Source organism: Neomonachus schauinslandi, chromosome 14 (genome assembly GCF_002201575.2).
Source record: "Neomonachus schauinslandi chromosome 14, ASM220157v2, whole genome shotgun sequence".
In the NCBI taxonomy this organism is placed as follows: domain Eukaryota; kingdom Metazoa; phylum Chordata; class Mammalia; order Carnivora; family Phocidae; genus Neomonachus; species Neomonachus schauinslandi.
In genome coordinates, this window is record NC_058416.1 from 31994915 (window position 1) to 32010979 (window position 16065).

Consider the following 16065-nt stretch of genomic DNA (forward strand, 5'->3'; position numbering starts at 1 on the left):
ATTTATATTTTTGCATTTTTTTCTTAAATTCAATATGGAGAAATTGTCAAATGTCTTGTGGAAATCTAGACCTGTCACTTCTACTGCCAAAAAAAAGCAGGCTATTGGAACATGATTGTACTTAGTAAATGCTCAGGGGAACCTGCTTTTGTGGCTGCCTTTTCTTAGGCACTTACAAGCCAGCTCTTTAATAATTTTCTAGTCTTGTGTCTGGAAGTTAGATTGTTTTTACGGGTCTATATAGTTTGTAATAAGTTCTTTGATCCTCCTTTTGAAAATGGTAATGACATTTTTTTTAATCTTCTGTTTTTGTATGAATGAATAAAGCCATGCCTAAGAAAAAGTAAAATAATGCCATTGCAGTTGAAGAATATGGATTTGATATTGTCATTAATACAGAGATAAACTTACTGTGGATAGACCCTGGAATTGTAGCAAAGAAAATGGAACAAAGTTTCTGTGTCAAATTTACTTAACTCATTTTGCCCTACTAACTGGGTTCTTTGTAACATTTTACCTTCTTCTCTAAGTGTGGTCAATAGTCCAGTGCCCTTGGCATCACTGAGAAGCTTATTAGAAAAACATAGTTTTGGGTCCCACCCAAGAAATCCTTAATCAGAGTTTGGATTTTTATCACAATTCCCCAGGAGATTTAGATCCACACTGAAGTTTGAGAAGTACTGCTATATATGGTCTGTCTGTCTTCAAATGTATTCCATTCCCTTTGCTCTAAATATCCCTGTGCCAGTCATCTCCTGATCCACGTCTTATCTGACAACAAAAATGTCTGCATTATATGACTTGTTTTGTATTGTTTTGTATATTGTCCAAATATTCCTTAACAAGAACATGTCATTATACTGGATATAATCTTTATATTGTAATTAATTTGAAGTGTGCCTCCCAGAAAAACTCTTTTAACTTCTAGTACATATCAGAAGTTAAACACCTGCTTATTCTTTTGAATCACTTGACCCGTTTTCCATGAGGTAGTTCTTTCTCCAAAGACTAGTTGCACTCTTTTAGCCATTTAGAAATTCAGGTCTGTCTGTTTAATCTTTAGGTTAAAACACATGTATATTATTACTCTACATGGTCAATGTTTGGTGGTTATGTTAAAGGTAGATTGATTACATAATTATAAGTTACGAGTGGTCCAAGAATCTTAACAGCAAACTAAATACACAAAGTTATGTGTTCAATAAATGTTTATAGAAAATATTAGAGAACTGAGAGGGATTTGGGAGTGTAGCAATATAGATAAACTACCACATTTCAGATGAACTGTGTAGTCTTATTCCATTCAAAAGTAATTATATAGACAAGGGCCCTTTTTCTTTATGGTCCATTCAGTTGACCTCTTCCACCTCTGCAAAGAGAGCTCCTCCATCTCAGAGGCTCTGTCATGCAGGAGACAGACATTTCTCTCAGTCATAGAATAGAAGCCAGATACCAGTTTTTTGAAACCAAACAAATGTGCAATTTGTCAGTCTGCAGATAGAGTGTTTCTGCCTTCAGATTCAAAATGGTTTTCATTTATTCATGTAAAAAAGAAGCATTTCAGTTATAGTTGTAATATTTACTTATCTGGTTTCCTCATGATGGATAACAAATGTATCCAGAATTTCCATGCATCAAAAAGATGCCACTTCATAAAATGGCAATACAATTCCATATTACAATAAAAACAGATACAATTCAAAATGCCTCAAATAGTTCCAAAAGCAATTATGGCATTTCAGAAGTAAACATTACTTACAAATTCATAACCACCCATCAGAATTATTTCATACGGTAAGTTAAGGAAGCATCTGCTACAATTTATGCATTTTGAGTCTTTCTTATTTTTCATATCCAACTATGAAAAAAACTGCTTCCAGCAAGTACTGCAGTCCAGAGTGAAGTCAGTTTGCCATTTACCTAGGAACATATTCTCCTTTTTAAGTTGCAGCTCAATCCTTTTACTATAATAAAGGTATAAAATTCCCATTTTCATCCAAAGGAACAAGATCTGACCAGTACCATCTGCAGAGAAATAGTGCCTAAGATTAGCAGTCTTATTTCTTTGCCTAAAAGAATAGCAGAATAGGCTCCTTTTAAAGGCTAAAAAAAGTCATTCTTCATATCCTGTCCAGAATAATGCTGAATTATTTCTCAACTACAAGTAGTGTTTCATAAGTCATAAAAAGAATAAATCTTATTAAATCAGTTGTAGATTACAAAAACCTAAAGGCAAGGTCCGTTCTCCAAAGGACAGTGCTGTCCTCACTGATTTTTTATCTTTTTACTTATTTAAGAGGAGACAACTTCTTGGAGACCTGTTTAACTGAAATAAGAGCCTTTTGTTTGTTTGTTTTTATAAGGAGTCAAGTGGCAAATAACCATAGTAGACCAGTTCATCTACTGAATGTCTAAATATTACAAATTTCAGCATTTGTACAGACATGTATAATGGGGAGTATAGATGTAATGCGTAGCAAGTGCAAATAGATCATTTTTACATTAAATTTTTAAAAAATGATTACCATATCTATTACATTCATTCAGAAGATTAAAGGAATGGTAAAATTTGATATACTCTAAGCATGCTGAAAAATAAAAAAATTAATCTTTACAATTAGCATAAAATAATATACCAAAATCTATTCTTGAATAGTCAAAATATTCTATACATCTAGCTCTTAATCTGATGTGGTATAATATTCACAAAAGTCTAGTTTTATGTTTTAGGAAAAATAAACTCACTTTTGCATGTCACAGAACAAAATAAGAATGCAAAAGTTATGTTTCTCTTAGAGAACTTTGCACATTACAAATAACACATTCAACAAGGTAGATATTTCTTAGTCGGCCTAGTGATGAAAAATACAATATACATATATTTATGTATTGAGTAGATTTATAGCCAACACGCCCACTGCCACTTGGCCTCAGTTCACTTTCACGTCCTTGAAAAGAACACATTTCACACATTTTTAAAAAAACATTTAGAAGATTTAAAAGCATTTGCCAGTGTCACAAAGCAACAGCAAATGGTGTACGCATCTCTAATAAGTTAGTCTAGAAATATGGAATATGAAATGTGCAATGAGGTGTTTTGTATTCTGAAGTGAAAGGCTTTCTAACTTTATTGACTCACATTGAGGATGAGGACTGGGTTCAAAAATTTAGTAATATGTGGATTTCATTCTGCTCCAACCTGGCCCAAATGTGATGCCATTTTACCAGCAGTTGAGAAGGTAAGCTTCATTGAGGTGTTCTTTCACAACAGGAAATGGGGTGCAGGCAGTTTAAGAATTATTTTTCACTGTACACAGTATGCTTTTATTCAACATTTTGAGATGGTGATATAAAATGTGACCTAGCAGAGATCATAATTGTAAGGGATTATCACCACATATATAATCAGTATTAGCACATGGGAAAATGTAGTGGTGGGAAAAATGTTAATTTTGTTCCCCATTGCCCATCCTATCAGCACTTTAGTCCCACATGTTTCCCATAGTTTTTGCCCATTCCATCTGTGGGCTAGACAAAATACATCCCTCATTAATGCATTCAACAAACATTTATTAACACCTTTTATGTTTCAGTCACTGAATTAGACTTTGAGGATAGTATAATGAATGGGGTAGCCACAGTCCACCCTTATGGTTTACAGCAAAGTGAAGAATACACACATTTAAATGGGCACTTGGAATATGGGGTTTCATTAATGTTATGGCAGGAAGGGTACAAGGTGTTATGAGGGTGGATGGAAGGAGTACCTAACACAAACTTGGAGGATGAGAGAACAATTTCTTGAGGAAATAAAACTGAAGTTTGAGAGGTAGAGGTTGAGTAAGATTAGGAATCATTCAGATAAAAGGAGAGAAAGAAGCATGTTCCTTGAAGTGAGGTTGGCATGTGCAAGAGCTAGAAGGTTCAGAGAGGATGTAATCCAACTGAGAAAATGGAAGACATTCTGTAGGATTAGAATTCAGCATACAAAGGGAGACGGTAATAAGAGATCATGGAAGAGAGGTAGAAAAGGGCCAAATCAAGAAGAAATAGGTATTCAGGGGTGGGCACCTGGGTGGCTCAGTCAGTTAAGCATCTGAGTCTTGCTTTTGTCTAGGTAGTGATCTCAGAGTTGTGAGGTGGGGCCCCACATGGGGCTCTGCATAGGGTCTGCTTGAGATTCTCTCTCTCCCTCTGCCCCTCCCCCTGCTCATGCTCTCTCTCTCTCTAAAATAAATAAATAACATCCTTAAAAAAAAGAAATATGGAATTGAGAATTTATCCTGAAAATATTGAAAATGTCACTAAGAGGGTAAAAATAGTGGTATGACAGGATCACATGTATTTTAAATGGTTTTATCACATTGCAGTGTGGGAATTAGCTTGGTGGAAGACAAAAGACAATGGCGAGACAATTTTAGCAACCTGGGAAAAGATTATGGTGGCCTGGAAAGAATAAAGGAAAAAAGAAGAAATGAAGGGAGGTAGGAAGGGGATACTATATTACATCAGTGTTTGCTAAGGTTAAGGTTGAGGAGGAATTTGACTGTTAATAGGTAACTAGAGCGTGTTTCTTTTCTGTTATAGAAATGGTACATTTTAGGGGAACCTGGGTGGCTTAGTTGGTTAAGTGTCCAACTCTTGGTTTTGGCTCAGGTCCTGATCTCACAGTTGTGAGATTGAGCCCCCTGTCAGGCTCCACCCTTAGCGCAGAGTCTGCTTGAAATTCTCTCTCTCTCTCTACCCCTCCCCCCCCAAATAAATAAATCTTAAAAAAAAAAGGAATACCTTACTTTCCTGATAATAGTGGTAATTATACAAATTTATCATGTGATAAAATTTCATAGAAATTACATCCCACCCAAAATGCTTATGCATGTAAGTCCTGGTGAACTCCAAATAAGATTTATAGTTTAGTTAATAGTATTATACCAATAACCAGTTTTCTGGTTTCAATAATGTACTCTAGTTATGTGGGATGTTGTCAGCAGGGGAAGTTTGGGAAATCTCTGTACTGTTTTTGCAACTTCTTATGAGTCTAAAATTATTTCAAAACAAAAAGTGATTTAAAACAAAAGAGGGTAAGAGAACAATTTTTTTTGGGGGGGGGGTGGGAAGAGTTCTTTATGACCCTAGCACAGGCAGCTTCTCCCAGATCTTTCTCATGTTTCCTATTGCTGAAGAAGGTGAAGGCTCCTTCCATGTTGCCCTGATTTGGAATAGTTGAAAAAGGAAGCTAGAGGATTGTACCCCAAAAGAGAGACAGACCATAACTCTGATACTTTGTTCCATTCAATGACCTTGACCCTGCTCCATTCTTATTCATGCACCTTCTCTTTGCATCTGAGTTGGTTAAGGGCAGGGAAATAGGAATAGTCTGGGCCTTTCTCTAGTGACCTGATGAATGTAAAGGAACATGGGGAGCTACTAGAGCACCTTATAGAGATGTTTGTAAGTATTTCTAATGTATTAAAAGACTAAACAAACCAAAAACAATGATGCCATGGAAATGAAGAACTGTCATTTTCTTGACGGAAATTGTGTCTCCACTGTATCACTCAAACTGAGTTTGTTCCCAGAAACAGATTTTTTTAATAAAAAGTATTTAATTATAATAATCAGATTACCTGATGATGTTTTAAACAACCCATTATTTTTCTAGATTTGACATTTTTTTCTCTTTAAAATATTTCCCATGGAGAAACTAATAAAGAACTGGAAGTTTGACATTCTTCCTCTCCTACTCTTTAGATTTACTAATGCTCTGTTTCTCTGGAGCAGAAGCAAGATAGTGAGGCTGGTCCCATAGAGCTACATTCTGGGGCCATACTGAGGGCTCACTGAGGGCTAGTCTATAGGTAGTACCACCTTAGACCAAGTTCATTTTGATACTTTAAAAACACTTTAACACTCTTTTCTCACTTTTACTTTTGTATTTTTCTTTTCTTCTGTAGGTTCAGGGTCATGAACTCCACAGTGGATTCTTTCCATGGTGAGTAAGTTTACACAAACTTCCAGCATGGTGGTAGAAATGCTAGCCTTCATAACTCTGAATTCTAATTTGTATGAAATAATGTTCTAATGTGTTGCCCCTGTAATAATATAAATGCTAATCATTTTTTAAACCACTGAATTCCTTTCTTTAGCAAAGAGTTCTATAGTGAGATTCCAAAGGAATAATAGAAATGCTAATTATTTTGATTAGCACAAAGGGGAAAGTCTATTAAAAGTTCCTGAAATGCTTCTTTAATTTTATATGTTTTATGGCTTCTTTTAAGACTGACCTCAAGCTATATGCCAGGATTTTATTTTTTATGTAAATGGTTTCACTCAAAATGTCCTCCCAAGTTCTTATTTTTAAATGGTCTCTATATGAGAAACTGAATCAATATCTATTGTGTTTTTCAAGTCTCCATAATTGTATTGAATAGATGGAACAGTCAAGTGGAGAAATTGATGAATATTACTTTGGGAGAAAGAGCTGGTATTATTTGAAAATTTGTTTGGTGTGTATGTGTGATATGTGATTGTTTAAAATGCTTCAAATGAAAGTTTCATTGAGGTCAGTCTCTTTTCAAGGTATTTAGGATTTTTTAAAAAGAAAATCTAAAGGCTAGGAGTGTATCTATACAGAGATAAATGTTCTGTGTCTAAACAAATCCAAAATAACACATTGTTTTGGTATTTTCAATAAAAAATGAGCTGTTCGATGAAAATATAATTTAACTAGTACTGGGAAGGGGGGATTAAGGAGGAGGGATAATTAATGGTTAATAGAACAGACTCTGGAATCAGATAGCTATGGATTGACTCCTAGCTTCACTACTTTCTAACAGTGTGATTCTGAACAGGCTTTTTTTTTTTTAACTTTCTAACTTAGAGTTTTGGTTATCTTATCTGTTGTCAAGATCAGATGGGATAATTCATGCCAAAAAAGAAAGAAGAAGCACAATATCTGGTACATAGGAAGTGATTAGCATTTGTATTACTATGACTAGTTACTCTATTACTAGTGTTAGCCTGTGATACTACTATTATTGTTTTTATCTCTACTGAAACTGGTAATATAAGCAAAGTTCTTCCAAGGAAGGAGCGGTTTGTCTACCTTTTTATTTCTAATTTTCAAGCACTTTTTTCAGTTTTACCAACTTCGGTACAATTCATAAAGTAAAAATTACTGAGTGCCTGCCAGATGTCAGGCTTTGTGACAGGAAGCAAATTTACAAAGACACAGGAGAGGGGGAATGGCCATTTAGACAAACAACACATTTTGAGAAGTGTTGTAATGAAAGTATCTTTGGGGATAAGGACATGAGAGAAGGATGGCTCTGTCAAGAGTGACAAAAAAGGATTCTGAGGGAAAATTATCTCCAAATTAATTCTTGAAAAATGACGATGAAAACTCTTTAAGGTGATAAGAGAGGGAGTGGGAATCCAAGCCGGGGGGGAACAGTATGTGCAAAAGCCTGGAGGTTTAATAAAGCTGGCCTTGTTGAAAGAGTTTATTATTGTAACTAATAGTTGTTGGATAAAACATGAAGATTAGAAAGCAGTAGCATGTGCAATTGGAGAATTAATCAGGGACCAGTTTGTGGAAGGAATCAGAGGTCTTGATGAAAGGCTTGGCTTTACTCAGTAAAAATACAGAGCAGTTGAAAAGTTACAAGTAGGTCAGTGGTAACTATGGATGGCGCTATAGGGAATGAGCTGAAAGATGTGTGTAGTGGGCAGTTAGTACTTAAAGTGGAGGAGGAAGAAATTATGAAGCTATGACAAAAACACTGGAAAAAAGACAAGAGAACAATGATAGAATGATAGAGAAAGATTCAAGAAAAAATTAGAGGATGATATAAACAGGCCATGACAACTGACTTGGCACGAGGGGTATGAGAGCTTAAAAAATGGGGTGGGCATGTCACCGTGGCTCTCAGTCACAATCAGGGGAATAGGAGGAGGGGTAATTTTAACTCCATGTCTGGTGTGAGGGTGCACATGCAGGATCTGAGGGGCTGAGCCTTCCATTTCTTCATGCTTGGTAAGGTTTTGGCTGTAGACTGTGAGGCCTAGAGAGGTCTGGACCAGAGATTTAGCCTCAGATATGTTAGAAGTAGATGGAACTGCACTGGGAAAGAATGGAGAGAAAGAAAAAGAATGAAGTTGATAAGGTTAGTATCACTAAAGCCAATAATGTATAGAAACTGAGGCAGCCATGAAAGAGGGTCAACAAAAGCTCAAAAAAAAAAAAAAGGAGTTTCTAGATAAAGGGAGTGGTCAGTGAAGTCCAATTCCAGAAGAAGGTCAGATGAGATTAGGTGTGAAAAATGCCCATTGGAACTGGCAATTACTGTGATCTGGATGAAGACAGTTTTAATAGAAGGACAGTGAGCAAAATCCAGATTGCCACATGTAGTAAATGAATGAAGGGGATTGAGAATGTTGGTAACTCCTGGATTTGAAGTTGCAATTCAGTGTCAGAAACGGCACTAACAGAGCTAGCTTCAGTTGAAGCCACATGTCTGATACAGCAACTGCTTGCTGAACCTCAATTCACTTATCTTCTTGGTCACCATAACAGGAAATCGTCAATAAGAGCGTGGCTTTGTTGTATCATCTGTTATTAAGGAGGGCAAATGGATAGAGGTAAGTGTTCTGATTTCTAATATCAACCAAATATTTGAGTCCCTGATTATTTAACTATCAGTGGTAAACTTGAAAATGGTTGGTCTGGAAACATTTAGGTCTACAGCCACAATCCCAGTTGGAATGTTTGCATCTGAACGAAGTTTGTCTTTCCAACTTTCTAAACTGTTCTTTTGGCCTAGAAGGGTAAAGTACATTATCTCCTGCTATTTCATTTTTATTAAAACTGTTTGAACTTGGAAATGAGGCCTGATGGTCCCATTTTCAGAAGGCTGAAGGTCACTGGGTGTTTCTGTTCAAAAAGAGAAAACAATGTGTAACCCCTCTGGCACCATAATCGAAAGAAATAGTGTGGTGATTATAGCCCTGCGCTGAGCTGGCGGCTGCTACAAATATTGGAACTGAGTTTGATAGGATCCTGTATTACCTTATAACAGAGTATCATTCCTTACAGTTCCAAGGTCAATGTCTCTTTCTCAAATAACATTTCGGACCTATAATTGTTCATCTACATGCCAGCAATTATGGGGAAATTGATCAGCCAGTAATTAATGCCATGCTATTACACTTTTTAATTTGTAGATTATGCAGCTGCAAGCGTTCTCACATTTTTAATTTGTATATTATACAGCCACAAATGTTTACAATGCCCTTTTTAATCTCCTTACACTACCACTGCCATTATTCACTATAGATTAATGATACCCTGGATGCTGGGGTTTATTTCATTTACCACTCTTACCAGGAGAGCAGTTAACATTACTGTGCTCTATTACTTAATGTCTTACTGCAGCTGCTGGTGAGCATTGGTTACCCTTTAAAATATTACCAGCCAGTTATTTTTTCCTTATTTTTTTAGCTCTCTTGTCACCAACAATACAACTCTGTGGTAATATTATACTTTATTTCCAAATTTATTTCAACTGGTTCTATCAAAGATATTTAAAGAATTCATTCTAAGTAATACAAATGACCTGAGCCCTCCTTATCCTCCCTTGTCTGTCTTAGAGCCTATTTGGGGTTATGTGACCAATACAAATTTTTTTCAGCCAACTCCCATCTTTTCTTGCAAGCCAATTAAATTATAAAGAAAATTTCAAATAGTACTCAACTCCTTTTCAACTAGCCAGAAATATTCTCAATACTGACTGAGGATAAGTCAATGGTTTAAGATGCTGCTGCTCACTGTGGCTGGGGTGATTGTGGAACATACATCTCCTCTGGTTTTCCTCAAGGTGAGCCAAAGCTTCAAGGGGAGGGCTGTATCGGTCTCCTTGATAAGACATAGTGACAGCTTTAACACTGGCACTACTCTAAGCCTCCAGGATGCACAACATTCACATCACAGCAGAATTCTATAAAACAGATCATGTGTACAATATTGTATTAGTTACTGGGCAGGATGCACAGAAGTAAAAGATATTATGTCTATCATCAAAGCATTTATATTCTTCTTAGTAATAGATATAAAGTGAGTATGTAAAAAATTAATAATAAGCTCTACATAACTAAACTATAAGAATGAAATGATTATATGAGAGCACAATGAACAGGGTGTCCCAATACATGTGATAAATGGACAAAAGAGCTTTATAACCAATTAGAGGAATGGCTTTTCAGAGGGAGGAGAGTGTGAACCCTGGAGGGATGACTTGAGCTGAACTCTGAAGAAGGAGGCAATTTGAACAGGCTGAGAGTGGAGAAGCACTTTCCCTGGACAGAATACAAAATGAACAGACACTTCAAGTGATCAGTGTTTGTCATATATTCGAGGGGCAGTAAAGAGATAAATACGACTCAGAACATTCTTGGTGAAGAATAGTAAGACTTGAAGTTGGACGTTCTTCCTGTTACAATGGATCTAGAACACCAACATAAGGGCTTTTGACTTCATTCTGTTCAGAGAGAGTTTCTGTGGGGCATTTTTGATTGGCTTTGGTTTGTTTTGTTTTTGCTTTTTTTGTGGTTAATTTTGTTGTTGTTGTTATGGGAGTACCATTATTGAAGAAATATTTTGAAGAAAATAAAATGGTAGGGGCTGACATCAAGATCACTTAGGAGGCTGATGAGTTAATTAGGTGTGAGATGCTAAAAATATGAACTCTGATGGTTACATACACAGCATTCCTAGACACCTGGGGTGTTTCTCTTGTCTCCTTCCTAACACCTCTGTTCTCTGCTTAACTCTACAAATTCTATCTACTTTGAAATGTTCAGAACTTGAATCTGGCATTACTTTTTAATCACTAAGAGATTTACTGCTTTTATGTTTTAACATAATATTACACACGTAGATGTCTTACTTCCTAAAATAAAGTATTATAATCATCATAATAATTATGGGTCAGAAATTGTACTAAACATTTTATACACATTATTTTATTTCATTCCTACGATCACCTCAGGGGTAGGTGCTTTTATTTAATTTCTATTAAGAAATTAACTGAGACTTAATAATTATCACAGTAACATAACGGCAGAGTCATAATTTAACCCCAGTCTACCAGTTGTATTCTCTTTTTTGAATTTGTTCTTTCATTTATTCATTCATTCACTAATATTTATTAAGTTCTCCTTAATACCTGACATGATCTTGTGCTAAGAATACTTTAGTGAACAATAATAGATGAGATCCCTGTTCCTTGGTGATACGGCTGAGCAGAAAGTAAGTACAACCTATATGTTGAACAAGTCCTACTCTCATAGAATGTAACTGGAAAGCATATTAACTATTTGTATTTCTTTGTGTCCCTTTAAATATAGTCTTTTACTCTTGAATGAAATGTAGGTAAATTTCCATGATTTGGGGGTGGTTTCTACATAATAAAATCCCCCTTATAGATAATTTTTTAGGTTTTTTTTTCCCAACTTTATTGAGGAATAATTGACAAATGTAATTGTATGTATTTACAGTGTACAACATGATATTTTGATATGCATATGCATTGTAGAATGATTACCAAGATAAAGATAATTAACACATTCATCATTTTACATAATTAACTCTTTTGTATGTGTGTGGTGAGACTACTTAAGGTCTACTCACAGCAAATTTCACATATACAATACTGTATCCCTAGCCATCATGCTATATTCATCTTATAACTGAAACTATACCCTTTGACCTATATCTCCCCATTCCCCCTACCCTCCAAGCTGGTGGGAAGCACCATTCTGTTCTCTGGTTCTATGAAATCGGCTTTATTATTATAAATTTTTATAAAATATTCTACATATAAGTAATGCCATGCTGTGTTTGCCTCTCTCTGTCTGGCTTACTTAACTTATCATAATGCCCTCCAGTTTCATCCATGTTGTTGCAAAGGGCAGGATTTTCTTCTTTTTTAGGCTGAATAACATTCCTGTGTGTGTGTGTGTATCTCACATTTTTTAATCCATTTAATCATGGGAGGCCATTTAGGATATTTCTGTGTCTCAGACATCATGAATAATGCTGCAATAGACATGGGAGTACAAATATCTCTTCAGGACATTAATTTTTGTTTCTTTCCAATATATATTCAGAGGTCAGACAAGGACTCTACAAGAAAATAAAATTGTAGGCCAATATCCTTAATGAACATAGATACTAGCAGACTAAATTCAAGAGTACATTAAAAAGATCATACACTATGATCAAGTGGGATTTATCCCTGGGATGCAAGGCTGATTCAATATACACAAATCAATAGATGTGATATACCACATTAGTAGAATGAAGAATAAAAATTATATGATCATTTCAATAGATATAGGAAAAGCATTGGAAAAATCAACTTCTTTTCATGATAAAAACTCTCAACAACATATAGGAGGATTGTACTTCAATGTAATAAAAACCATTTATGACAAGCCCACAGCTAACATCAGACTCAGTGGTGCAAAGTTATAAGCCTTTCCTCTAAGTTCAGGAACAAGACAAGGATGCCACTCTTGCCACTTTTATTCAATACAGTACTGGATGTCCTAGCCAGAAGAACTAGGTGAGAAAAAAAAGGCATGCAAATCAGAAAGGAAGAACTAAAATTATACCTGTTTGAACATGACATGACTATATATATATATATATATATGTATATATATATATATATATGTATGTATATTTTCAAACCTTATGATAATTAGTAAGTCCAAATACAGTAAGAATCAAAAGCTACATTTTATTCAATATTATGGTTACCCCTCTTTACTAACCCAGCAGGCTGCAGGCCAAGTCCTTCACAGTGGAGGAAGAGTAGCATCTGTACTCCTGCTGGTGTCTGCATGACCCTGGCTTGTAAATAGCTTTTTCTTCTTCCAGTTTGTTAACTTTGACTTATGCTGATCCTTCCAGGATCAGAGCTAGGAAGGGAGAAGCAGAATGGTGAGTGGAGTCCTTGTCTGAGTAATCATGTGACATAGTTCATTCTATCTTGGCTGGGCAGGTTGGTAAAATTGACTCTTGCTCAAGTGGACTCTTGGGAGACCTGTTTTTCCCTTTATGTGGTTAAATTCTCTTACATCTGGCTGTTCAAAGCATCTTCCTTAGCCTGTGGCCATTCACAAGGGCCTTTTGGTTCTTGCTGCTAAGTTCTTTTGCCTTTTCTCATAGAACTTTTGGGTGGGATTTAAGGGAACACCAAGTGGCCTAAAGGAAGTACTTATCATGCATCCTTTTCCTCTGCAAAGTCTAGGAGCACAGATTGCCCAAGGCTGCCAACCACCTTTCCTTCCTTTCACTTCACTGTGAGAATAGATAACCAGCCTATCTCTCACACTTGAGATTCTCTCAGACATAAATCCAATGTCCCACACACTGCAGGGGACACATAGTAACTCTCCAAGAGAATTCTGTGGGGTCCTCTGCCAGAGGATAAGAAAAACATGACTGTCCTTACCTAATAAAAGGGGTGAGACCCAGAACACATCAGCCTCCTCCACATTCAAACTTTCTATCACACAGCCCTTTTCTAGGCCTCTCAATCTTATTTTATACACTGGAGCTGAAATAATCTCCCAGGGTACAAACTAATTTTTTCTAACCTCCTATTACAAGTGCTGTATATAGTCTTGCACCCCATTTTAGGATATCTTGTTTTTTGTCTTAGGAACTCAGTTCCAGTCTAATACCATGATTGATACATAATCAAAGAAACAAGATGAAGTAGTAGTAAGCACTATTAAGAAAACAAGAACTGTGCTCGTTTTGGCAGCACTTATGCTAAAATTGGAATGATACAGAGAAGATTAGCATGGCCCCTGTGCAAGGATGACATGCAAATTCATGAAGCGTTCCATATTTTTGGGGAAAAAAAAGAGAGAGAGGCAAACTAAGAATCAGACTCCTAACTGTAGAGAGAACAAACTGATGGTTACCAGAAGGGAGGTGAGTGGGGGGATGGGTTAAATAGATGATGGGGATTAAGGAGTTCATTTGTCTTGATGAGCACCAGGTGTCATATGGAAGTGTTGAATTAGTGTATTGTGCACCTGAAACTAATATTACACTGTATGTTAACTGACTGGAATTTAAATAAAAACTTAAAAAAAAAAGAAAACAAGAACCTATTGTAGAAGAAAGGGATGAGGAGGACAGCATTAGATGGCATAATCGAGGGAACATTTCTGAAGGCATAGTATTTAGTAGGGACCTGATTGACAAGGAGAAAGCCCTGCAAAGATCAGGAGTAGATACATTCCAAGCAGAGAGATAGAGGATTGAATCCAAAGAGGACTCAAGTAATTTCTACATTAATAGTTCATTATATACAGTGTTTGCAATATTTTCAAAAACAAATACATAAAATAAAATTAAAATTAGTCCAGAAAACTTGATGACATGATTCCAAATGAATTTGAGAACAGATTAATCGTTAATGCTGGTAATTTAGGTAAAGTAAATACAACAAAATTTGGGAATGGACTAATTTCAGGAAATGTTATATGTTCATTTCCTCTATGTCCAAGGAGACCACTCTGATAACAGTTTTATTGCCACTGGAGGGGAAAAAGGCTTAAGATGAACCTGAAGCATTTGGCCCAGAACCAATAGCACAATGGGCTCCCCCTTGGCATCCTTCCCTTTTCCAACCATATTTGTTCTTATACTTCAAGTTAAGGTGAACATCAAGATCAGTTTTCAAACTTAATCAATGAATAAAAGAAAAAATATATCATATATGTAATATCTATGGGATTTTATTTATGATGAGAGGCATGGCAACAGATATAGGAATCTAAAGAAAGGGATTATAGGTAGAACATACACAGTTTTTAGGGTCACATGGAAGCTTCATACATCTCTCTACCTCTTCTATTTTGTACTTAACCAGCCTCATGAGCTCTGATGAAGTGTGGCCTCCAGCAGTTACTCTCAGTGTGCTCAGCAATATAGAGTTCCCTGTAAAATATTCTACTGTTGATCTACTGAAGGAGCAAGATCTAATTAACATTAACTGCTAGGAAATATTCTGGAACTTATTTTTAAATTTATTCTTAACTACTTTATCCAAGAGTGGTTGAAGAAATAACAATTCTTTAAGGATATCCCTGCAATGGTAACAAAATTCTATCCCATTGCCAAAATGTCCCTCTCTTAAGGACTTAAACTTCTAAATCAAGAAGATAAGATTTGTGTAGAATATATTATTTAATTTAAGCATACTAAACCTGAAGTTTAATTCTTGAGCACCAAAAAGCTCAAAATTATGATTGTGAGGAAAAAGGCAGAAGTTGCCCTAACCACCCAGATTTTCATCTCAAAAACTATATTCCATTAAAAACTATAGAAAAATGGCTTATATATACTTTCTATTGATCTATAATTTTCCTTTCAAAGGAACAATCAATGCTTATTCTCTCAATTAAATCTTGACCCAGGAAATATTGAGAACACAAAAGAAAGGTTGTAAAATTAAATGACTAAGTAATCGATCTAACTCCTGCTGAAATAGTCACTTACAGGTGTGTCTTAAGTGTCTTAGAAATCACCAAAAGTCCCAAATCAACATGGAAAAACAGAGATAAGAACTCAGAGTTAATATAAACTGTTGAGTGTTATAAAGAAGGGTTTCTATGGTTTGAAAGAGAAGAGCTACTTCAAGTAAGATGGTAGAAGACCAGCAATTGATTTTGAAATTTAGGTCTTACAAAGATAAAGAAGCATAGCATATTTAGTCAGCCCTGCATTCCAGAGATTTGAGTAAGAGTAGCTGGAGTGCAGGGTAGAGGGCTCTGATAGACCCTGACACTCACTAGTCTCCTTGAGTAAAACAAAGTAGGCATGCATTTCAATCTAGAGTGTTCTTGGTGTCTCTGGTGCCCAGCCATGAGCTGGAAAAAGAAATGTTTTTTGTCTTATCACATTCTTAGAAATTTTCTGTCAATGGGGAGCCTCAACAAGGGGCTTCAAATATTCGAAGAAGCATTGGCAGGGTTTCTCCAAGA

At 35.8% G+C, this 16065-nt stretch overlaps 1 non-coding gene across 1 annotated transcript; it reads left to right on the forward strand.

The window, feature by feature from the left end:
• The first annotated feature begins 13816 nt into the window (after positions 1–13816).
• Positions 13817–13923, forward strand: LOC123326726. The gene has a single exon (XR_006541279.1). It is a non-coding gene; the product is annotated as a U6 spliceosomal RNA (small nuclear RNA).
• The last annotated feature ends 2142 nt before the right edge of the window (positions 13924–16065 follow it).